Source organism: Tursiops truncatus, chromosome 3, assembly GCF_011762595.2.
Source record: "Tursiops truncatus isolate mTurTru1 chromosome 3, mTurTru1.mat.Y, whole genome shotgun sequence".
Classification (NCBI taxonomy): Eukaryota; Metazoa; Chordata; class Mammalia; order Artiodactyla; family Delphinidae; genus Tursiops; species Tursiops truncatus.
This window is the reverse complement of record NC_047036.1, coordinates 153,322,167-153,346,756: the sequence shown is the minus strand read 5'-3', so window position 1 is coordinate 153,346,756 and position 24,590 is coordinate 153,322,167. Positions and strand designations below refer to the sequence as shown.

Here is a 24,590-nt window from a genome sequence, read left to right as displayed (position 1 = left end):
AAGAATCGACAGAGCTAAGGGGAGAGGGTGACAAAGGGGGTCACCCCATCCAGCTGTTGTGCAAGAAGAAAGGAATGTCTCTGGTCAAATTTCAGGGCTAATGGGAACTGTTTTCTGGTCCTGGCTCAGCCCCAGCAGGCCCCCTCCTCACTGGCCCAGAAGATCTGAAGTATGGAAGGTAAGAGAAGCATTTCTCATTGTCAGGGAGAAGACATTCTCACCCCAGTTTACAGACAAGAAAACTGGAACTCAAGGAGTCAATAAAGCAGCCAAAGGACCAGGCAGGTGGGAGCAGGCTGGAAGCAGCCCAGGGTTGCTAACTGCTGACACTGGGCTGTGGAAGGAGGAGCTGGATGGGCTCATGCTGGGAAAGGGCAAACCTCTGCAGCAGTTGTAATTACTGACCTGGAGAACAGGAGGTCTGAGAGTCGGGAAGGCCGACAGGAGTCAGGGGCACAGAAGCCAAGGTGAGCTTGGGCCAGCAGGGTCAGAGCTGTGCTGTGGACTGACCCAAAGGGCATGGTCAGGTCAGGAGGCAGGGCATCGGAGTGGCCCAGGAGTATCACCTGGATCCCACTCAGAGGCCTCTGGGGCTTCCTGGGCCCGACATGGTCACCCACTGTTTGAGGCCCTCTGTGTTCACATCCCTGAACCCCTCCAGTCATTCCCATGATTCTGCCTTTATAGGTCAGTCTCTTCTCTCTCCATAAGCACAGTTCCATCTCATCTCACAATTGACCCCGCCTGAAATAGTCTGTACTTACAAACTACAGCTTACTAAAACCCTGAGCTTCTGTCCCCTACTTCCAGCTTTATCTCAGGAAGGCCTTCCAGGGATCATTTCCTGACCACTCCTACCACAGGAACCTGGAATTTCTCTGGATCCTGGAACATGTCAGTGAATCACTCAACACTGGCAGAAAAACTAGTGTATGCTGGGCACTCATGGAGAAAAGAGCACCCACCATCCTCACTTCTTGGAGCTGACAGTTGTGGGGGAGACAGACAAGCAGGGGAAGGAGCAAATATACCATGGCAACTTTGACATGGTGATGAAGGGAATGATCAGTGTGCTGAGAATGGAGATGAGAGCTGAGGCCTCTCTGAGGTGGGGAGGTGGGGAAGGAGCCTGCTACAGAAATCTGCTGGCATTCCTGAGTGGGCCTGAGATGCAGCAGGAAGGTAGGAGGCTGGTGCTGCTTGTTGGGGGGAGAGGTCCAGGCAGAGTGGGACAGGTTGCATGTGCTGAGGACCTGGTAGCACATTTGGGCTTTGTTCTTAGATCAATAGGAAACCACGGGTAGACTCCTGGGAAATGTGTAGGAACCATTTGCGTTTGGGAAACTTACTCTGGCTGCTGGGAGTGGGGAGAATGGGAGAGGTTAAGACTGGATCCTGGGACATACCTGAGGCCATGGCAGTCGTCTGGTAAAGATGACGTTCTTGGACCAGGGTGGTGGCGGTGGGAATAAGAAGCAAATGGATTTGGGGAAATCCTTCAGTGCTACCCACCCTTCCAGACGGATTTCATCTGCACTCAGGACTTAGCCGTCACAGGTATGCTCCCAGTTCCCACACCCTGCACCTCTTGCCAGATCCAGACCTACTCCCAGGATCCTCCCAGACACTACACCCAGGCGTCCTCAGGCACCCCTGAATCCCATAGGGCCAAATGAAACTTACATAATCTTCCCCCACCCCCAACCCCCTGCTCACTGCTGGCTCCTGCTTCTCCTCTTGCATCCTCTATCAGGGTGATGTCACAAAAGCCAGAAAACTAGTCAGCACTCTAGACCAGGGCTTTCAGACTTTAAGGTACACATAAATCACCTAAATACAGGTTCTGATTCAGCAGTTCTGGGAGGCCCCAAGTTCTGCATTTCTGACAAATCCCCAATGCTATTGGTCCTCGGAGCCCAGTTGGAAGAGGGTGGCTTTTGGTCTTCCCTCTCCCTCATCTCCCCCTCCACATTCTGAATACTTCCTGAATCTGTCCCCTCTCCCCTTCTCCTACCACACCTGTGTTCAGGTCCCATGGTCTTTAACCTGGATTGTTTCAGCACCTCCTGACCAGTCTTCCTTTGGTTCATGTTGCTAAGTAGTGTTTCTAGGAGAAATCAAATGTTCCATGAGAAGTATTACTTATCCAGGCGCCTTGGCCACAGTTGCCAACAGGGTTATGACCAAGGGCAGGCTGCTGTCCAAGATGCTCCTTACCACTCATGCTGTACAAGCCTGGAGGATGTGCACAAGGCGGAGTCCTGGAGGGACTATCAAGATCAAAGCCAGGAAATGGACTCTAATGGGGTCATCCCATCAACCCTCTGACAGTGGGCCTGAAGGTCCTGAGCCAAAGCAAGAGAGAGCCTTTTTTGTTTTTTCCATTTTTTGGGTTTTTTCAGTGTGGAAATTTAATTTATTTCCCTCCCAAGTAGCCAGAATATACATACCCTCTTAGCTCTGAGAAATGTGATAATGAAAATACCAACAGGATCGATCATACATTAAAAAAAAGAAAGAAAAGTACACACTGCACAGGAAACATCCCTCAGTCCACCCTAACCTAGTAGTGCAAGTTAATGGTATGTTTCTGGCATTGTCACCTTTCACTTGATTTATAATAATTTTACAGGACATATTTAAAGCAAAGATTTTTATTTTATTTTTTAACCCTAGCAGATTTTTTTAAAAAGAGGTTATATTAAATGACAATACATTCTGTTTTTTTTCTTTTTTTATTAATTTTTAGTGGAGTATAGTTTCTTTACAATGTTGTGTTAGTTTCTGCTGTGCAGCAAAGTGAATCAGTTATACATATACATATATCCACTCTTTTTATTTTATTTATTTATTTATTTATTTTTTGCGGTACGCGGGCCTCTCACCGTTGCGGCCTCTCCTGTTGCGGAGCACAGGCTCCAGACGCACAGGTTCAGCGGCCATGGCTCACGGGCCTAGCCGCTCCGTGGCAAGTGGGATCCTCCCGGACCGGGGCACGAACCCGTGTCCCCTGCATCTGCAGGCGGACTCTCAACCACTGCGCCACCAGGAAAGCCCTATTTCTTTCCTTTTTATGGCTGAGTAATATTCCATTGTATATATGTACCACATCTTCTTTATCCATTCCTCTGTAAATGACAATACATTTTGAATCGGGGTAAGAAAAAAATTTAAAACTGCAAACTTCTATCAGTTTACTCAAAATAAAAATACACATAGAATTATGGAAATATAGGTTGACTATTTCCACTATGTAAATTTTGAAAGGCTTGCAAATTATTTTTCAAGTTTTTTTTTTTTTACATCTTTATTGGAGTATAATTGCTTTACAATGGTGTGTTAGTTTCTGCTTTATAACAAAGTGAATCAGCTATACATGTACATATATCCCCATCTCTCCTCCCTCTTGCGTCTCCCTCCCACCCTCCCTAATTTTTCAAGTTTTTAAAGTACATCTTAATCCCTCAGTAAAGTATACCTATATTTGCTGGGTGCTAGTTTCTGGGAGGGAAACCACCCCATGTGCTCAATCAGTGGGTTTCAGATTTTCGTAGTGTGGACTAAAATCACTTGTTAAAATACAGATGCCCTAGCCCCCAAAAAGATTCTGATTCTGTCTCCCTTGGGGAGTTAGTATTTTAAAAGAAAAAAACAAAAGCAATTCAGGAGATGCAGATGCCCACCCAACTTTGGTGCTGGCTGCTCTTCTTCACTGATGTCAATGGCCCCACCTGGTGGTCTTAGGGTGAGTTACACGCGCTCCTAAAGGGAGGTTACCAGTGAGTCCCCTTCTTGGACATGGGATAGGCTCGTTACACACAGTATCTCTTCTAATTTTCCCCAAAACTCCTTACATGTGATATCCTCATCCTGTTTCACTGGTGGGGAAAATAAGACTCAGAGAATAGAGGTGACTAGCCTTATCGTGATGATCCTTTTGCACTATCTACAAATATCATTATGTTGTACACCTGAAACTAATATAATGTTATTTGCTAATTATACCTCAATAAAAGAAAAGGGAAAAAAAGGAAAGAGAGTGTTGACAGTTAAAGATTTCCACAGAGGATTCGGGAGTGTGTGAATTGGGCTGCAGCAGAACCTCCTGGGACCCTCAAGCCCACCCAACCCAGGGGGAGTTCGGGAGCTTAGCTGTCTGTGGGGCCCAATAGTACCAGGCTGGCCAAGGCCGGGACACCTGCCCTCTCCCAGGACAAAGTCAGCTCTGTGGTGGCAGCTGCCAGCCAGCAAGCCCTGTGCACAATATACTGGTTGTTTCTTCCCTGTACATGCGAACGGAAGAACAGGAGCCACCTGGCACTTGAGGAAAAACTAATTAGAATCCTCATATTGCATTTTTTATCCTCACCTAAAAGATGTCCACAACTTGCTTTTTTCTCTCGGTGTGGTTTTTGAGATTTACTCATTCTAAATAAATCAAGTAATTAAGTTTTTCAAAATGCCTTTGTATGCACGTTTCACAATTTATTGAATGACATTTAGGTTGATTTGGTTTTGCTTTGTTTTGGTTTCTGCAATTACAAATAATGCTTAATAGCCCTGTGACTTTGGAAAGTTACTTTGAACCTCTCTGGGCTTCTGTTTACAGAAGCTAGGCTTATAGCTACTTATCTGTAAAATGGGGGTAGCAGTAGGTTTGTGATTAGGATTAAATGAATTCATAAATGTAAACAATGTGTCTCAATCAAGGGCAATTTTGTACCCAGGGAAAATTTGGCAATGTCTGGAGACATTTTTGGTTGTCACAACTTGGGGAAGGAGGCTGCAGCTGTTACTGGAATCTGGTAGGTAGAGGCCAGGGATGCTGCTAAACATCCTACATTGCACAAGACAGCTCCCATGCACAAAGAATTATCCAGCGCAAAATGTCAGTATCACCAAAGTTGAGAAACCCTGGAATAGTGCATGGCGCAAAATAAGCACTCAGTGAATATTAGTTATTTTTCAAGAGTGGCAGTGAAAATTCTTTTTCTTATTTTCTATATACAAGCATGAGTCTCTCTCACAGAAACAATCACTGCCTACAAGTACTCACGGAACACTTACCAAAATTGTTTTACTCAGCCATAAGGAGCACCTCAGTAAATTTTAAAATAGCAATTGTGCAGAGTACTTTCTTACCAAGAAGCAATAATTGAGAATATAATTACAAAAAGAGAGCTTCTTCCTGCCCCACCCTTATTCTCTCATACCTACTAGAATTCCAAAGCCACCAGAATTTTATTTTTTGTTTGTTTGTTTGTTTTGCGGTACGCGGGCCTCTCACCGCTGCGGCCTCTCCCGTCGTGGAGCACTGGCTCCAGATGCGCAGGCTCAGTGGCCATGGCCCACGGGCCCAGCTGCTCCGCGGCATGTGGGATCTTCCCGGACCGGGGCACGAACCCGCGTCCCCTGCATCGGCAGGCGGACTCTCAACCACTGTGTCACCAGGGAAGCCCCGCCACCAGAATTTTAAAATTTAACAAGTAACTATTTTTTAAAAGGAGTAACATAGAGTGAAATATTAATTTATAAAGTAATATTAATAATAATATTATATATTAAAAGATATAGAGTACAACCAAAGGAAAACACAGGAAAAAAACCCACAACAATCTTATGAAATTTTATAAAATCCAGAAAATTTAAAACAAATGAGGTAAGCATTCACTCTAGAAAGAAAATAAATAATAAAATAAATACCAAGAGTTAGAGGAGGAAATTAATAAAAATTTAAAAAGAAATCAATGAAATAAGAAACAAAAATAGCCCCAATAAATAACTATTTTTTGAATGCCAGTAAAATAGACAAAACTCTGACAAATGCACCTTTAAGGGGGAAGAAGCTAGAAACAGAAATGAGCAATATTGGGAAAGAATATGACCTTAGATTTATAGGAGATTATAATTGTAAGAATTCTGTTTGGATAGAGTACTGTCTGTATGTAGTTGATTTCACTGCCATGAAAACCACAATAAAGGGATGAAAAGAGGTAAATAAACCCACAAAAAGAAAAGGGGGAGAATTGAGAGGGAAAAACATCAATAAAAATTTGGAAGCTAGAAAGCAGATATTTGAATCATAATTGACTTACATTCCAGATAATCAAAACAATAAGCCAGGAGTGAGGAAAGCTGAGAAACTTGATTAAAACCTCAAACTAGATTAAAACCCTGTACCACAACATGGACCATGTGATCCACCAGCAGCTGCAGATCAGCAAAGCCCCTTGGTTACACCAGCTTCCACGCCACAACCAGTGCACAGGTGATGGTGATATCTGCTTGCAGCAGCAGCAAAGTCTTGGTGTGTCCTGGATAACACTCTACAACCAGGGACTAGTTGGCCCTGCAATGGCACCACCAGGAAAAAAGCTATGCCTCCCTGCCCTTCACCTGGTGGCCTAAGGTGACCCAGGTCCAGTATCTTCTGTTGTAGACACCCAGAAATAGCAGGTAAACCCAGTAAGCACCTCCTGCCCCCGCTGACGGCACCAGCCAGTGCTGAGCAGGAGCCCAGCAGTACCAGAAGAACAAAGCTGACCAGAATGCATGGCAGGGCTCAGAAAACTAAACTGTCATTGGAACTAAAGTCTACAAAAGTAGACAGAACCCACAGACAAACCTGGTGACTGCCTGATAGCATGGAAGATTGAATGGGACTGAGAGTTCCCTCACATAACAACCCAAATGGAAGGGTGCTATAGAAAGTCACTTGTCATACCAAGAGGCAGGAAAACCACTATCCAAATGAGAAAAGATAATCAAGTGAGGCCAATACTGAGATGAATCAGATGTTGGAATTATCTGACAAGGATTTGAAAGCAGCTGGCATAAAAAAAATGCTTCAACAATCCATCACAAATTGTCTGGAAACACATGAAAAAATAGAAAGTTTCAGCAAAGAAAAAAGTTATTAAAAAAGAATCAAATGAAAATTGTAGAACTGAAAAATGCAACATCCAAAATTTAAAAACTCACTGAATAGACACAACAGTAGAGTGGAGATGACAGAAGATAGAATTAGTGAACTTGAAGACAATCTGAACAACAGAGACTAGACTGAAAAAGTAATGAACAGAGACTCAGGGACCTGTGGGTCTATATTAAAGGATCCATATAATCAAGTTTCCAGAGGAGAGGAGGAAGATGTGGGACCAAAAAGGCATTCAAAGAAACAATAGCTGAAAATTTCCCAAACTTTGTGAAAGACATAAACCTCCAGATTCAAGAATCAGAGAGAATCCAAAATATGAGAAACCCAAAGAAATCTACACCAAGACACATCATAATTATACTTCTGAAAACTAAAAACAGAGGAAAAAATCTTGAAAACAGCTAAAGTGAAATAATGTACTACCTACAAAGGAACAGCAATTCAAATGACAGTGGATTTCTCCTCTGAAACCATGGGGGCCAGAAGGAAGTGGCACAAAATTTTTCAAGTGATGAATGAAAAACTGTCAGCTCTGAAGCATAAATTTGGTGATACTGTCCTTCAGAAAATAGGAGGAAATAAAGACATTCTCAGATAAAGAACATCTAACAGAATTTACTGCCAGCAGACCTATCCTTAAAGAATGGCTAAAAAGAGCTCTCCAGAAAGAAAGGAAATGATGACAGAAGAGAGCCCTCAGAAAGGAAAGAAGAACAATAAAGAACAATAAAATTAGTAAACAGAAGTAAGCACAATAGATTATCCTTCACCTCATGAGTTTCCTTTATTATATTTTATGGATGAAGCAAAAGTTATAGCACCACTGGGTGTTATAACTTTTAATATATCAACAGTTGCTTTAAATGTAAATCGTCTAAATACACCAATTAAAAGATAGAGCTTTGGGAAAAAAGACAGATATTTGGAAGAGTAGATTAAAAAATAATAACGCAACTATATGTTGTTTATAAGAAATTCATTTCAAACATGATGACAGAGGTAGGTTCAAAGAAAAAGGATGGAAAAAATAGTATCTCCAAGCCCAGACATTCTCTCATTGGAGTATTTTACCAAACATTCAAATAATTAATAACTGATTTTAATCTATTTCAGAAAATAGGAGAGGAAGGACACTTCCCAACTATTTTTATGAGCCTGTATTATTCTGATCCCAACATCAGAAAAGATAGCACAAAAAAGAAAACTACAGACCAATATCCCTCATGAATTTAGATGCAAAAGTCCTCAAGAAAAATTTAGCAAATTAAATACAAGAACATATAAAAAGACGATACACCACAACTAAGTGGGATTTTTTTCCAGTTATAAAAGTTGGTTAAATATTCAAAAATCAAGGATGAAGGTCATATGATTATTCCAATTTATGCAGGAAAAACATTTGACTAAATTCAACTACCTAACCATTCATGGTAAAAATTCTCTGGAATAAAAGGGGATTTAACCTCACAAAGAGCATCTACAAAATCAATAGCTAACATCATACTTAATGGCATGACCTTTCCTCTAAGACTGAGAAAACAAGGCAACGATGTCTGCTTTCACCACTCTTAATCAACATAATACTGGAATTTCTAAACACTGTGACAAGGCAAGAAAAGGCAAAAAAAAAAAAAAAAAAGTCATACAGATTGGAAAGAAAGAAATAAAACTGTCTCTACTTGCAGACAACATGATTGTCTATGTTGCAAAATTCCAAGGAATGTATAAAAATCATCTAGAATAAGTGAGTTCAGTAAGATGGCAGGATACAAAGTTACCATGAAAAAGTACTTCTATATACTGATGACACACAAGTGGAAGCCAAAATTAAAAATACCATTTAGAATTGCTCCAAAGAAATGAAATACTTAGGTATAAATCTAACAAAACATGCACAAGATCAGTATGGTAAAATTTATAAAATGCTGATGAAAGAAATCAGTGAAGACATAAATAATTGAAGATATATACCTTGTTCAACATTTGAAAGATTCAACACAGCAAAGATGCTAATTCTCCCCAAACTGATCTACAGATTTACCACAATCTCTATCAAGATCTTAACAAACTTTATTTTTATAGATACAGAAAGCCTTATTCAAAATTTTAGATGGAAAAGGAAAGGCCCTACAATAGCCAAAACAAAGTTTAAAAAGAAAAGTAGGAGTAATCATTCTTTGAGATGTTAAGCTTTTACTATTAGCTACAGTAATAAAAACCGTATAATATTGGCAGAGGGATAGTCATATAGATTAATTGAACAGATAGAAAATGAAGAAACAGACCTACACAAATATGTTCATTTATTTTTAAACAAAGGAACAAAGCATTTCAAAGAGAGAGAGATGAGCCTTTCAGTAAGTGGTGCTGGAGCAAGTAGGTACCCACAGCAAAAACAAAAAACCTTGAACTAATCCTCCAATTTTATACAAATTTTAACTCAAAATGGGACCATGGACCACGAAAAATGTAAACCTTCTAGGAAAAAAATAGGAGAAGACCTATTCAAGACCTAGATTAGGCAAAGAGTTCTTACCTGAAAGCATGATCCATAAAAGGAAAATTTGATTAATTGGACCTCATAAAATTTAAAACTTTTGTTGAGAAATTGACCCTATTAATGAATATGAAAAGACACATTACAGACTGGAAGAAAATATCTGCAAATCACATATTTAACAAAGGACTTGTATCTAGAATATACAAAGAACTCCTCAAACCCAACATTGAAAAGACAATCCAATTTTTAAAATAGGCAAAAGAAATGTGTAGACATTTTATCAAAGATAAAGATATATGAGATATACAGTTGGAAAATAAGCACATGAAAAGATGTTCAACATCATTAGAAAAATGCCAAATAAAACTATAATGAGGGCTTCCCTGGTGGCGCAGTTGTTGCGAGTCCGCCTGCCGATGCAGGGGACACGGATTCGTGCCCCGGTCCGGGAAGATCCCACGTGCCGCGGAGCGGCTGGGCCCGTGAGCCATGGCCGCTGAGCCTGCGCGTCCGGAGCCTGTGCTCTGCAACAGGAGAGGCCACAACAGTGAGAGGCCCGCGTACCGCAAAAAAAAAACCCAAAAAACCCCAAAAAACTATAATGAGACATCACTACATACCATTGAGAATGACAGAAATAAAAATAGTAATAACACAAATGATGGTGAGGATGTGGAGAAACTGGGTCCATCATACATTACTGGTGGGAATGTAAAATAATACAGTGTAATATAATTTTTAAAAATGCTGTCTTGACCCAGTTTTGAGGCCCTGGCTAGAGGTTGGTCAGTTCTCCTTCTTGAGCAGCCAATTAAGCCCATACTCCCAACTATTGAGTTTACTGGGCTTTCATTCATACTATTAGACACTATACACCTGCCCTAATCACCCCAAGGCCGGGTACCATACAACCAAGGACAGACCCTATGCCCCAGGGCTGACTGAAATTACTCAAATTATCCAGTGCTAAACCTGCTTACCTTGCCTGAACCATTCCTTCCTGCAGAAACCACAATAAATATGCTTGCCCACAATTCCCCCGTCCCTCTGCCTCCTAACTGACCCTAGTACTTCCTTGTGTGGCCCTGTGTGAAGTGCTCTGTTCTCTCCTATTGAACTTTGATTAACCATTTTTTCTCTCTTGACCTGTGTCTGGCCTCACCATATCCCACTCGAGGTAATATGATTAAAACATACAGGTACTCTGGAAAATAGTTTGGCAGTTTCTATTAAACTAAAAATGAAATTACCATATGAACAGCAATTAGTCTCTTGGGCTTTTAGCATAGAGAAATGAAAACTTGTTTTTATGCAGAAACTTCCACATGAATGTTCTAGCAGCTTTATTCATAATAGCACCAAAATAGAAATGACCCTAATGTCTTTCAACTGACGAATGTTTAAAGAAACTATGGCACATCCATACCATGGAATGCTATTCAGCAATAAAAAGGATGGAACTATTGATAACATGCAACATCTCAGATGAACATAATGGAAATTATACTACACTAATCTCAAGAGGATACATACTGCATAATTCTATTTATATAACATTTGTAAAAGAACATAATTATAGAGATTAGTGGCTAACCAGGCCAGGGCTGGCTGTGGAGGGGAGGATGTGACTGTAAAGGGGAGCACAACGGAGACTTGAAGTGATGGTACGGTTAAGTATCTTGATTACAGTGTTGGTTCCCTGAAGCTACACATGTGACAAAGTTGCATACAGCTACACATGCACACGCATGCATGCACACATATGCGCACGAGTGCATATACTAACTGGTGAAATCTGAATAAACTCAATGGTTTGTACCTAATGTCAGTTTTCTGGGTTTGATATTGTTCCGTAGTTTTGCAGGATGTAAATATCAGGGGTGGTAGGGTGAAGGGTGCATGGGACCCCCTGCACATTTCTTTGCAACTTCATGTGAATCTATAATTATTTCAAAATGAAGTTTTTTTTAAGGGGAAAGGGGACTCCTGTGAAGGAAAAAAAAAAAAACTTCAAAATCTTCAAAGGTCTCAGAAATTGGCATCAGCTACAGCTGCACCTGAAATTTATACTTTTTTTTTAAGTGTAGGGGAGGATAAAATCAAGAAGGATGGGAGAAAGCACTTTGAGAGGAAATTAGACCTCAGATTCTCTCCCTCCCTCTGCTTAGCCAGGTGTCTGCCCCTCCCTACTCGGAGGGTTTGTTTTCTGTTGAGAGTAAAGCAGAGGGTTTTCTAGATATTTATTCCTACTCAACTCTAAGAATGCTGGCAAGTAAAGGGAGGGTGGGAAATTTCATCTTTGTGCTGGAAAAAGAGTTATCCTGCAGTCCTGGTACAACTTCTCTCTTTGGCCTCCTATATATCCATGTGCACCCTTCTTCCCATACACAGAGCACTCTCCCCAAGGGGGCAACATAGAGGCCAGTGTAGCTCAGAGTAGCCAGCAGGTCCCAATGTGGCTTCTTGTGGTCCAGTAACCTGGGAACTAAAAGACGACTGCCTCCAACACACAGAACATATAACTGTCGGTAGGAATAGGACAATTGTAGCAAACAAACAAACACAGTCCAATTCAGAAAGTGGGAGGATGGTAGACATACAGTAGTCACTGGTTCTTGCCCACTTGGTTTTCTAGGAACACCACAGTCTCCCTTCTCTGGAAGTAGTGTTATTGATCAGCCCACCTAGCAGTCTTTTGTCCACTGGCTTCTAAAGCTTTGTCCCTGCCTTCTGGCAGTTATATTTTCTTTCATGGTCACATAAGACTTGGGAATTAAAGCATCTGCTTCCTGCTGGTGCATGTGTGGGAGATTGGGCACATCTTTGGGGGTTAAAAGATTATAGAACTGTAGGTGGTCTCTTTGACATTTCCCTAAAAAACCTAGTAGGCTTCCAGTCTACTCTCATCCTATTAGTTCCATGTGAGAGTACCCATAGCCAAAGGTCTGCCTGGACATAGTTTTTAAATTTTAAGACTTGCATCATCTGCCTTTGTGGTCTGCTCATTACCCAATTTCATGGCTTAATGAATCTGAGGCCATTTTTAAATTAATCAACTTAGTTTGTAAAGCAACACTCTCAATCTACTTTCTGCCAGCAAGCTTCTGGTTTCTGAATGGCAGGGCATCAATCTTATCTCCTGCCAAATATTACCATGATTTTGGAGGAATTCAACCTAGAACTGGTGTGGTGTCTGCTCCATGAAATGTTCAGAAACCAGGCTTCTTTCAGCTCCCTTTCTTATTCTGATATCATGGGCCTCATTCTCGTGGTCCAAGACAGCAGCTCCACATTCTAGGCAGCAGGAAAGAAGAAGGACTAAGGGGAAGGTTGCAGCAATGGATGGGGCCTTCTTTGGGGACAGGAAGAATAGGTGCCATTTGTTGGAAGAAGCATAAATGGGGATGTTTGGTAGTCACAGGGGTGGATGGTGGCAGAGATATTTATCTGCTCAAAAAAATTCATTTTTTCCTTCCATTGTTGCTGAGAAGCAGCTGCTCAGATGGGACTAAGTTATTTCCAAGCTTGTGAAAACCTTTCCCAAGTCTTCTTCACATTTGGTGGGGATATGTGACTAGTTCTTGCCAATTGAGTGTGAGGAGAAGTGCTGTGAGTGACTTGAGGTTGAGCTAGTTAAGAAGCATTTGTGCTTTCTCTGCATCTCTCCTCTCTTTACCAGTGGATACAGAGGTCTCCAAACCAAGGGCAGGAGTTCTTGACAGTTTTTTTGATATGAGCCTCTTGGCAGACACCCTGTTCATAATAATGTTTTTTAAAATGATAAAATAAGGGGGGGAGGGATAAATTGGGAGTTTGGGATTGACATATACACACTATTATATATAAAAGATAACTAATAAGAACCTACTGTATAGCACTATTCAGTGCTCTGTAATGACCTATATGGGAATGGAGTCTAGAAGAGAGTGGATATATGTATATGCATAACTGAATCACTTTTCTGTACAACAGAAACTAACACAACATTGTAAATCAACTATACCCCAATAAAAAAATTAATTAAAAAAAGCATTAAATAAAATACTGGGTTGGCCAAAAATTTCCTTTGGTTTTTAAGTAAAAATAAAAGACGCATTTTTCATTTTCACCAAGAATTTTATTGAACAATATATTCACCATTTTGTTCCACTACCTTCTGCCAGTTTTCAGGCAACTTCATAATTCCATCTTCCCAAAACTTTTTATCTTTTTAAGCAAAATACTGTTCCAGGTGCCTTTTACAGTCTTCCAGGGGATTGAAAGTTTTTCCATTAAGAGAATTTTGTAAAGACTGAAATAAATGGAAAGCCAAAGGTGCAATGTCTGGTGAACACGGCAGATGAATCAGAACTTCCCAGCCAAGCTGTAACAGTTTCTGCCTAGTCATCAGAGAAACATGCGGCCTTGTGTTATCCTGATGGAAGATTACGCGTTTTCTGTTGACTAATTCCAGACGCTTTTTGTCAAGAGCTGTTTTCAGTTGGTCTAATTGGGAGCAGTACATGTTGGAATTTAATCGTTTGGTTTTCTGGAAGGAGCTCATAATAGAGGACTCCTTTCTAATCCCAGCACATATAAAACATCACCTTCTTTGAATGAAGACTGGCCTTTGGTGTGGTTGGTGGTTGTTCATTTCGCTTTACCCATGATCTCTTCTCATTCTATATTATTGTACAGTTCCACTTTTCATCAGCCGTCACAATTTGTTTCAAAAATGGAAAGTTTTCATTATGTTTAAGTAGAGAATCATATACAGAAATACAGTCAAGAAGGTTTTTTCCACTTAACTTATGTGGAACCCAAACATCAAAGCGATGAACATAACCAAGCTGGTGCAAATGATTTTCAGTGCTTGATTTGGATATTTTGAGTATGTCGGCTATCTCCCAGGTGGTAAAACGTTGATTGTTCTCAATTAATGTCTCAATTTGACCGTTATCAACTTCAACTGATCTACCCGACTGTGGAGCATCGTCCAGTGAGAAATCTGCAGCACGAAACTTCGCAAATCACTTTTGACACGTTCGATCAGTCACAGCACCTTCTCCATACAATGCACAAATCTTTTTTTGCATTTCAGTTACATTTATACCTTTCTTGAAATAATAAGGCATAATATGACAAAAATGTTGCTTTTTTTCTTCCATCTTCAATATTAAAATGGCTACACAAAAATTCACCAATTTTGAGAAGCTTTTTTTAAATGCATTCTGATATGACAACTGTCACATACAACCTAACAAAATTGTTTCAAATGAAGTTAAAGACAACTAAGAGCTACCAGAGCCACCTTAAGGAAAAAAAACAGATGAACTTTTAGCCAACCCAATACAGAGGATTACAAAGGAAACCAGTTATATTGAAATAGTTACCAAAATATTTTAAGTGTTATGACATAATAGTATTTATGCATTTAAATAGCATGTTAAATGCATGTTCTACTGGTGGGTCTAATATCTACCACATTTTCAAAGTCGTAAATGAGTGAAAATGATATTTCTAGATATACCTAACATTTTCCTTTAGGATGATGAAACTGTTTTAGAAATAGAGAGAGATATGGTTGCACAACATTGTGAATGTAGTAAATATTACTGAATTGTGCACTTTAAAATGGTTAATTTTAAGTTATGTAAATTTTACCTCAATTAAAAAAAGAAAAAATGAAATTGGAGGAAATGATCTCTATTGTACAATTGTGAGAGGATATGAAAATATCAGGCTGAGGTTTGTCATTGGTTATAGTCACATCCTACTGTGGTTTGTTATTTAGACTCAAAATGGCAGGAAAAGCTAAACTTGACCCATCTGGGTTTGCTGCACCCCTCCCTGATTTCTATCCACAGATCTCTTGGGGGTACATGGACCCCAGAATGAGAACCCCTGTCCTAGGGGATGACAGAGCCGTAAGAGGAAAGGCCCCTGAGTCACTAGTAGGAAGAAAAATCACCTGCTGAATGGTTACATGAGCAAGAAATTTTGTATCTTTATTAGAGAAGCTAGTATTATCCTGAGCCAATACACTCCTATTTCTGCTTAAATTACTTCAAGTCAGGTTTCCAACACCCTATATCCCATAATAAGCAGCAAAGTAACAAAATGTTTTTTGTCCAGGGCAGTATCAATGATTAATCTGCCTGTAGGCCTTAAATCAAACAGCCCTAAAGGCTGCCCTACATTTGGACTTTCAGTGATGGGAGTCAGTAAATATCCTTATTCGGTACGCATGTTTGAGAATGTTTTGGTTTGTTTATTTTATTTTGTTATTTAAGGCCAAAGCCTTGTAAACAATTCAAATCTTTGAGGAGTGTGGCTGGAGTCGGGCCAGGGATGAGACCTCCACTTTCTTATTCATGCCTTTCTGTAATTTAGTCTTTTTTTTTTAAACCATGACCACAAATTATTTTTATCACAATGAATAAGGTGGTTTAATCTTAGGGAAAAAAAACTATATATGGACAAACTTCAGAGATATTTTGGGTTCAGTTTCAAACCACTGCACTAAAGCAAATATCACGTTAAAGTGAGTCACACAAATTTTTTGGTTTCCCAGTGCATATAAAAGTTATGTTTACACGGTAGTGTATTTAGTGTGCAATAGCATTATGTCTAAAAAAATGTACATACCTTAATTAAGAAATACCTTACTGCTGGGACTTCCCTGGTGGTCCAGCGGTTAAGACTTCACCTTCCAATGAAGAGGGTGTGGGTTCAATCCCTGGTGGGGGAGCTAAGAGCCCACATGCCTCGCGGCCAAAAAACCAAAACATAAAACAGAAGCAATATTGTAACAAATTCAATAAAGACTTAAAAAAAATTTTTTTAAAAAAAGAAATGCCTTACTGCTAAAAATTGCTAACCATCTGAGCCTTCAGCAAGTCATAATCTTCTTTTTCTAAAAAAATAATTTATTTTTGGCTGCATTGGGTCTTTGTTGTGGTGCACGGGCTTCTCATTGCAGTGGCTTCTCTTGTTGCAGAGCATGGGCTCTAGGCGCACGGGCTTCAGTAGTTGTGGCTTGCGGGCTCTAGAGTGCAGGCTCAGTAGTTGTGGCGCACGGGCTTAGTTGCTCTGAGGCATGTGGGATCTTCCCGGACCAGGGCTGGAACCCGTGTCCCCTGCATTGGCAGGTGGATTCTCAACCACTGTGCCACCAAGGAAAGCCCAAGTCATAATCTTCTTGTTGGTGGAGGGTCTTGTCTTGATGTTTATGGCTGCTGACTGATCAGGGTGGTGATCGCTGAAGGCTAGGATGGCTGTGGCAATTTCTTAAAATAAGACATAAAATAAAATAAATAAATAAATAAATAAATAAATTTATTAAAATTTCTTAAATTAAGAAATTAATTAAATTTCTTAAAATAAGACATAAAATAAAATAAATAAATAAATAAATAAATAAATAAATAAAATTTCTTAAAATAAGACATTTGCCATATTGATTGACTTCCTTTCATGAACCATTTCTCTGTAGCATGCAATGCCATTTGATAGTGTTTTGCCCAAAGAAGAGCTTCTCTCAAAATTGGAGTTAATCCTCTCAAATACTCTTGCTGCCTTATCAACTAAGTTTATGTAATATTCTAAATCCTTTGTTATCATTTCAAGAATCTTCATCAGGTGTAGATTCCATCTAAAAAAACCATTTTCTTTGCTCATCCATAAGAAAAAACTCCTCATCCATTAAGTTTTATAATGAGATTGCAGCAATTCAGTCACATCTTCAGGCTCTTCTTCTAATTCAAGTTCTCTTGCTACTTCCATAACATCTGCAGTTACTTCCTCCACTAAAGTCTTGAACCCCCTTAAAGTCTTCCATGAGTGTTGGAATCAACTTTCTTCAAACTTCCATTAATACTGATATGTTGACATCTTCTCATGAGTCATGAATGGCATCTAGAATGGTGAAACTTTTCCAGAAGGTTTTTGATTGACTTTGCCTTGATCAGACGAATCACTATCTATGGCAGTTATAGCTTTATAAAATCTGTTTCTTAAATAAGAAGACTAGAAAGTCAAAATTACTTCTTGATCCATGGGCTTCAGAATAGATGTTGTGTTAGCAGGCATGAAAACATTAATGTTGTACATCTCCATCAGAGCTCTTGGGTGACCAGGTGCTCATTGTCAATGAGCAGCAGTATTTTGAAAAGAATCTTTTTTTCTGAGCAGTAGGTCTCAACAGTAGTTTTTTCAGTAAACTGTGATTCAAACAGGTGTGCTGTCATCCAGGCTTTGTTGTTCCATTTATATAGCACAGGCAGAGTAGATTGAGCATAATTCTTAAGGACCCTAGGATTTTTGGAATGGTAAATGAGCATTGACTTCAAGTCACCAGCTACATTAACCCCTAATGAGACAGTCTGCCTGTCTTTTGAAGCTTTGAAGCCAGGCATTGACTTCTCCTCTCTAACTATGAATGTCCTAGATGACATCTTCTTCCAATATAATGCTGTTTTGTCTACATTGAAAATCTGTTTAGTGTAGCCACCTTCATTCATTATTTTAGCTAAATCTTCTGGACAACTTGCTGCAGCTCCTACATCAGCACTTGTTGCTTCACCTTGTACTTTTATGTTATGGAGACGGCTTCTTTCCTTAAACCTTGTAAATCATCCTCTGCTAGCTTCAAACTTTTCTTCTGCAGCTTCCTCACCTCTTTCAGTCTTCATAGAATTGAAGAGAGTTAGGACCTTGCTCTGGATTAGGCTTTGGCTTAAGGGAATGTTGTGGCTGGTTTGATCTTCTATCCAGACCATTAAAATGTTCTTCATATCAGCAACAGGGTCGTTTCACTTTCTGGTCGCTCATCAGTTCACTGAAGTAGCACATTTAATTTCCTTTAAGAACTTTTCCTTTGCATTCACAGCTTGGCTAACTGTTTGGCATAAGAGGTCTAGCCTTCAGCCTATCTCAGCTTTTGACATGCCTTCCTCACTAAGCTTAATCATCTCTAGCTTTTGATTTAAAGTGAGAGATGTGTGACACTTCCTTTCATTTGAACACTTAGAGGCTATTGTAGGGTTATTAACTGGCCTAATTTCAATATTGTTGTGTCTCAGGAATTAGGGAGGACTGAAGAGAGGTATAAAGACAGAGGAAAGGCTGGTCAGTGGAGCAGTCAAAACACACACAACACTTATTAAATCTGTTGTCTTATGTGGGCCCAATTCGTGGTGCTTCAAAACAATTACAAGAGTAACATCAAAGATCATTGATCACAGATCACCGTAACAAATATAGTAACAATGAAAAAGTTTGAAATATTGTGAGAATTATCAAGCATGACATAGAGACATGAAGTGAGCAAATGCTGATGGAAACTGATGCCAATAGACTTGCTTAATGCAGAGTTCCCACAAACTTTCCATTTGTAAAAAATGCACTATCCTTGAAGCACAATAAAGTGAAGTACAATAAAATGAGGTATGCATTTGCAGCTGGAGCTGTTAGAATCTAAGCCTGTAGATGCTAGTGGCCATCTTTCCTGCCTGGTTGCACAGTCCTTGTGAAGCCAGTGGGGAGGAAAGCTGAGTGGAGGGTGGAAGAGTGAGATTGGATTGATTCTTTTTTTTTTTTTTTTTTGCGGTACGCGGGCCTCTCACTGCTGTGGCCTCTCCCGCCGCAGAGCACAGCCTCTGGACGCCCAGGCCCAGCGGCCATGGCTCACGGGCCCAGCCGCTCCATGGCATGTGGGATCTTCCCGGACCGGGGCACGAACCCGTGTCCCCTGCATCGGCAGGCAGACTCTCAACCACTGTGCCACTAGGGAAGCCCCTGGATTGATTCTTGTTGATATTTTAAGATGTCTGAACTTTTCAGTTATGTGATACCTGAATACATAAATGACCTCTTTCTTCATCAAGCCTATTTGAGTTTGGGTTTTATAACTTACACAGGGAAGTCTTGCCTAATATGAGGGGCACTTTGATCTGGATCTGGAAAGGCATTTGGTGGGGTTCTCTTCAGATATTCAGAAAGAAGAGGATGTGCACAGGCAGGGCCACCATTGGTTCCTTCTCTGTGGTAGCTAGTCTACTGAGATGGCCCCAAATAAGTCTCTCCTTCCCTTTATGTGCATGCAGCTCCTGCACTGCTTATGTCCTCTTCTCTTAAATCTGGACTGGGCTTGTGACTGTTTTGACCAATAGAATACAGAGAAAGTGACATTCTTCAAAGGGTTTTCCACTTCCTCTCTCTTGGAGCCCTGGGTTGCCATGAAAGATGTTCAGGATAACCTGCTAGAGAGAAGCCACAAAGAAAAGTGGGAGGATAAAACACTACAAAGGGAGGGCTTGCTGGGGACATGGAGGTGCCAGAATCCAACCCCAGCCACCATCTCAGTAGAGGCATGAGAGACCCCAAGTGAGACCTGGAGCACTAGAATAATGAGATGTAATAAACTCATGGTTCTATGCAAGTTTTTTTGTTATGCAACTGGACTTCCCTGCCCCCATACACATGGTACCAATCACAAAAAGTAGCTCCTTCTGGGCAGATGAATTACAAAAATTCACCCCTCTCTCCAGGCTGGAGCACAGGTTGCCAGGGCACAGCATTCTCATGGGGTGCAGAGAGTGCCACTGGCTCCTCCCTCAGTCTGGTGAGACTTTGTAGAGCACAGGGACTGCACAACCCCAGTATTCAGAAGCCTGGGGTTGGAGGCTGTGGAGGGATGCCCACAGGCAGCCAGTCAGTCTGCACTTGTTCTTAGCAACCCCCTACCTCTCCTGGGCTTTCATGTTACCCTGCTGTTGTCTAGTGTCCTCTGATACTAGAGCACTGGACCGTTGATGCTGAAAACTCAGCCTTCGTGCACTGGTGCTGAATTGAATCTTGGAGTTTTGGGTGAAGAGGAAAAGAATAGCTTTATTGCTTTGCCAGGCAAACGGAGGACACAGCAGGGTTGTGCCCCTGAAAAACTGTGTGTCCCAACCTGGAAGGATTTGGTGAGGAGTTTTATAGCAATGGTTCAAGGGCAGGGTTGCTGATAAGATTAGGGTGTGTGCAGGGCATTCACTCCTTTAATCTGGTCTCTGGTAATCTCTTGATGAGCTTCTCTGGTTCCTTTAATCTGGCCTCAAGTGGTCTTCTCTGGAATGATAATGCTGACATCTTCTATTTGTTGGGGGTTTTAGTTCTGTAAAGAGTTCAAAGATAGTTATGTGTATCCCTTGAGGTAGTACCAGGACCCTGCCCCAAGGCTGCACTATTATTTCTTGGCTGCTCCTCCCTTGTCTCTGCAACCCCTCCCTTCCCTGATTAGCAACCGTTTGAAAAGCTTCTGTGCCCAGGAGTCCTACGGTCTCAATCTTTTCCTTGCCCTTCTAGCCCTCCTCTGCCCCAAAAGCAGCCAACCATTTCCCATATCCTCTAGCCCAGTATAGCAAGAGAGGGTGTCTCATTTTCTTGCTATTGTTAGTTCCTGGAACCCGTTTCACTCTCATTTCTTCAGAGTTGATTTTCCAGGAAAGAGCCAGGAGCCCATCCTAGTTTGCCATGTAGGTGAGTGGACAGCTATTCCTTTTTCCTCAGGCCATGCCTGTCCTCATGCACCTCTAATGAGTTTTAACAGTCTGTTGAGTGTTTCTCTTGTCCCTAGGCTGTGAGCTTACTGAGGGCAGGCCGGGGCCTGATTCATCTCTTTGCCTTGGTCCCAGCACAGGGCCTTGACCACCAGTCAACTAATGTGCACTCATGCAAGCATCATCAATCCTTTCTCTGCTCATTTTCAATCTCCACCTGAATAGAACATCTTGCTCTTTGAACACAGCTGCGGACAGTTACTCCGGGCTAGGATCCCACCAGAATTGTCCCTGAATTTACTGGACTGAATGACCATTAATGGACCGAAACGTGCCATTAATTAGTTTTTTCTTCATATCTGAGGCAGGATGAAACAAGCCACTGTTCACGACTGCATGTCTTGTCTTTAGGCAGCTCAAGATACTGGCTAAGGGTCAAAAGTCTGAGAGCTTGTCCCTGTTTCCATGTAATAAGCGACACGAAAGGGAGGAAGATCAAGGAAATTGAGGGAAGAGAGGAACAAAAATGAACAGCGTGAGACAAAAAAAAAGAGAAAGAAAGGAAAAAAAAAGAGCTAGTTGAAAAGCGTAGGAGCGTTAAGAAGATGAGAAAGTAGAAGCAACAAGGCAGGAAACGAGCGAGGAGAGCGGGAAGAGGAGAAGGAGGTCTGACCCTGGAGCGCGCCCGGCCGGCTCACTGCTCCCCATCGCGGGGGTTGGGGAAGAGAGGGACGAGCGGAGAGCGACCTCCCCGGATGCTGAATGGTCGCGCCCGGCGGCGGCGGCCAATGGGCGGCCGGGATGTTGGAGCGGCAGCGTCGGTCGCGGCGCTCGCAGGCTTGGGGTGGGTGGGGGGAGGGGGAAGGGGTGGGACGGCGGCCGCCGCCATGATGCTTGTTTGCTTTCAATGAAAACGAGGGGGGCGCAGAGGAGGAGGAGGCGGCGGCGTCGGTGGCGGCGGCGTCGGCTGCGCGAAGGGGAAGGCAGCGGTGGGTGCAGTGAGGAGGGTGAGGCCGGAGGCCGAGAGGCCGGGAGGCCGTAGTGGCGGCCCATCGAGGCGGCTGAAGAGGGCGGCTGACGCGGTGGATCTCGGAGGGAGAACAAAGAGCGGCGGCTGAGGCGGCAGAGGAGCGGCGACGGCGGCGCTGCAGCAGCGGGCGGGACTGGTATGGTGGTTCCACAGGTCAGACCCCGCTGCACTCACAGGGAGGAGGCAGCGGCAGCGGCGGAGGAAGGCGGCGCACCCCAAGAGGTGAGCGAGACCAGTCCGAGGCCCGGCTGGGCGCTGCTCCCCACACTGCTGCCCACGGGCCCCTCTCGGTCGTGTCCCCGGGACCGTAGCGCGGGGGACTCGAGCAAGAACACCTTGAGTTTTGCGTGCAGCGGGCCCGAAGACTGGAGGAGATGGTGGCTGTTGGGGGTCCCTAGACGCGCGGCTGTCGCCATCCAGTTGGTCCCCGGACCGCGCCCCCGCGCCGAGTCCGGGGCTGGGGTGTGTTGTTTGACGGCGGGGGCGGGGCCGCGCAGGGGGCGCCAGGGTTGGGGGATGCCCTGGCTGTCGACCCTGGCTCTGGTCACCCGGAGGAGGGGAGTTGGCGTCCGGGACTCTTGGCTGGGATGGGTGGCAACTTTGGAGAAGTTGGCGGTGTGGGATTGCGCGGAGTGGAGTGTGGAACTTCGCAGTTACCGCAAAGCGGGAAACCAACTGTTTACCCCCTCCCCCAAATGTATTTAAAATTCAGTTTAACACAAATTTTTTGGGGGGTGGGGGGATGGGAATGACATGGTTAAAGAAACCCTTAGCACCAGATGAAGAGATTTATGATATTGCTGAGGACTCAGAGATAGTTCTAATTACTTTAAGTTTTGTGTAATAACCTGAATCGTATCTCTTTTCTTTTTTTCTAAACACCAATCATTATTTTCTTTGGAAATTTTTTTTTTGACTTTTTCTCCTACAGCTTCCCCTAAGAGCCTGCTAATGAACACCTGTAACCTCTTCTTGAACTGTTACTGCAAATGACAACATTGTGAATGGTCATCTTGCTTTTCCTTTTTGGATTTGTTATTGTGTTAAGCTGACGTTTAAATAATCTCCTTTAACATGAGTTCCCATACTTACCTGTTTTCCAGGTGGATTGCCCCATTAGTGGTAGTGTGGAATCTTGCCTCTTTGTGTCTGGGGGTTTTAATTTTGGAGAGGAAGAGAGTGAATATGAACAAGTGAAAAATAAAATGGCATATAATAGCACTTTGTGTTTTTCACAGTGCACTAGAATTTATCATCCCAAAACAGTTTTGTAGGCTTTAGGAGCTGTGTCCATTGATCAAAAGGTTTTGAAGACTTGTTTTATAATTGCTATCAGAGCAATTATCGCAGTCTTTAGAATGTGATGACTTGTAGAATAAAAATTGCTTAATATTTTTAGACCAGTGATCTAGTCCAGTCAACTTGCTTTAAACAAAATATTTGAATAGCTGCTGTTGAGGAAACAGGCCTAGAAAGGTTAAAGTGACTTGCCCAAGATATTACAGTTAAGAGGGAAAGGACCAGGTTTTGTGTAAATGGGAGAGCACAGGGGAGTGAGGTACTTGATGGAGATTAGTTTTTTTGGGAGGGCGGAGTGCGTTTTAATGGCTGGAAGTTATTTGAGGTAGTTGAGTCTGGTCAGTTCTCAGTAGGTGAATAAGATACTTAATGAAATGGTCAAAAAACGAGGATGTGACAAAAGACAAAGTTTCCTGTGAGACTCAGAATATTTTGCATAGTTTCAGAAGTGTCTTGATCATTGGTAACGTAGATGAGGAAGTTCTTTTGAATGCCTGTTTGATTTGTAGGTATTTTCAGGTTTCTTAAACCTTGGTGGCAAAGTAAAACTTTTCAGACTCTTGAACAGATATGAGTTGGTTACAGAATTTGGTCCTGGCTACAAATAAAGGCATTTGCTTCTGTACTTATGGTTCATAAATAATACATTTATTTTGGTTAATGTGTAGGCATTCCACCACGTTCATATTAGCCTTTTTTATATTTAAAGCATAAACCTTTTTCATATCATAGTGCAACAGAAAGGGATAATATATGTAAGGCATCCTGGAATAAATGGTCAAGGCTGCTCACAGCTGTAGCCTTTGGGCCATGAGAGGTGAGGGCCGTCTTCAGCACACTTGTAACTTTCCCATATGGAAGGTATACTGGTTGGGAAACTGCTTTTAAAGTGTTTATTTGCATGTAAGATGGGGACTCATTTAGACTGCCTTAATCTTACCCTTCTCTGGGCTTTACCTCTCCCTCATCCATTTTTATTTTCTTGGTAAGTTATGTGCAAGGAATAGTATATGCTGGACATAATGTTAGACCCTGGGAATTAAAAAGTGAATAACACTCATTTGCTGTCTTCTTGTTGTAGTCTTAGTAGGTGTACAGAGTGCTGTGGGGAGAACAGTAGAGAATGATGAAATTTGTAGAATGTGTGGGAGCAGTTTACAGAAAATAGCACGGAATAGGTGTTTGTCAAACTGGAGAGATGGGGTCATTTCAGACAAAAGGAACTGTGGGTGCACTGAGGTGCCAAGTGTTGGGGTAAGGCCAATATCGATGTGTTACTGAAACAGGGAGAGATGAGAC

The 24,590-nt window shown here is 42.0% G+C and overlaps 1 protein-coding gene across 6 annotated transcripts in view; it reads left to right on the top strand.

The window, feature by feature from the left end:
- The first annotated feature begins 21,845 nt into the window (after positions 1 to 21,845).
- Positions 21,846 to 24,590, top strand: part of CNOT6 (CCR4-NOT transcription complex subunit 6) — a 67,306-nt gene continuing 64,561 nt past the window's right edge. For 3 of the 6 annotated variants that reach the window (XM_073802886.1, XM_019937452.3, XM_019937450.3), the window contains exon 1: positions 21,849 to 22,214. The gene's annotated coding sequence lies outside the window, so the exon portion shown is untranslated. Of the gene's footprint in view, positions 22,215 to 24,590 lie in introns of all 6 variants that reach the window. The other 3 variants (XM_073802887.1, XM_033853670.2, XM_019937451.3) reach the window with 2 other exon arrangements.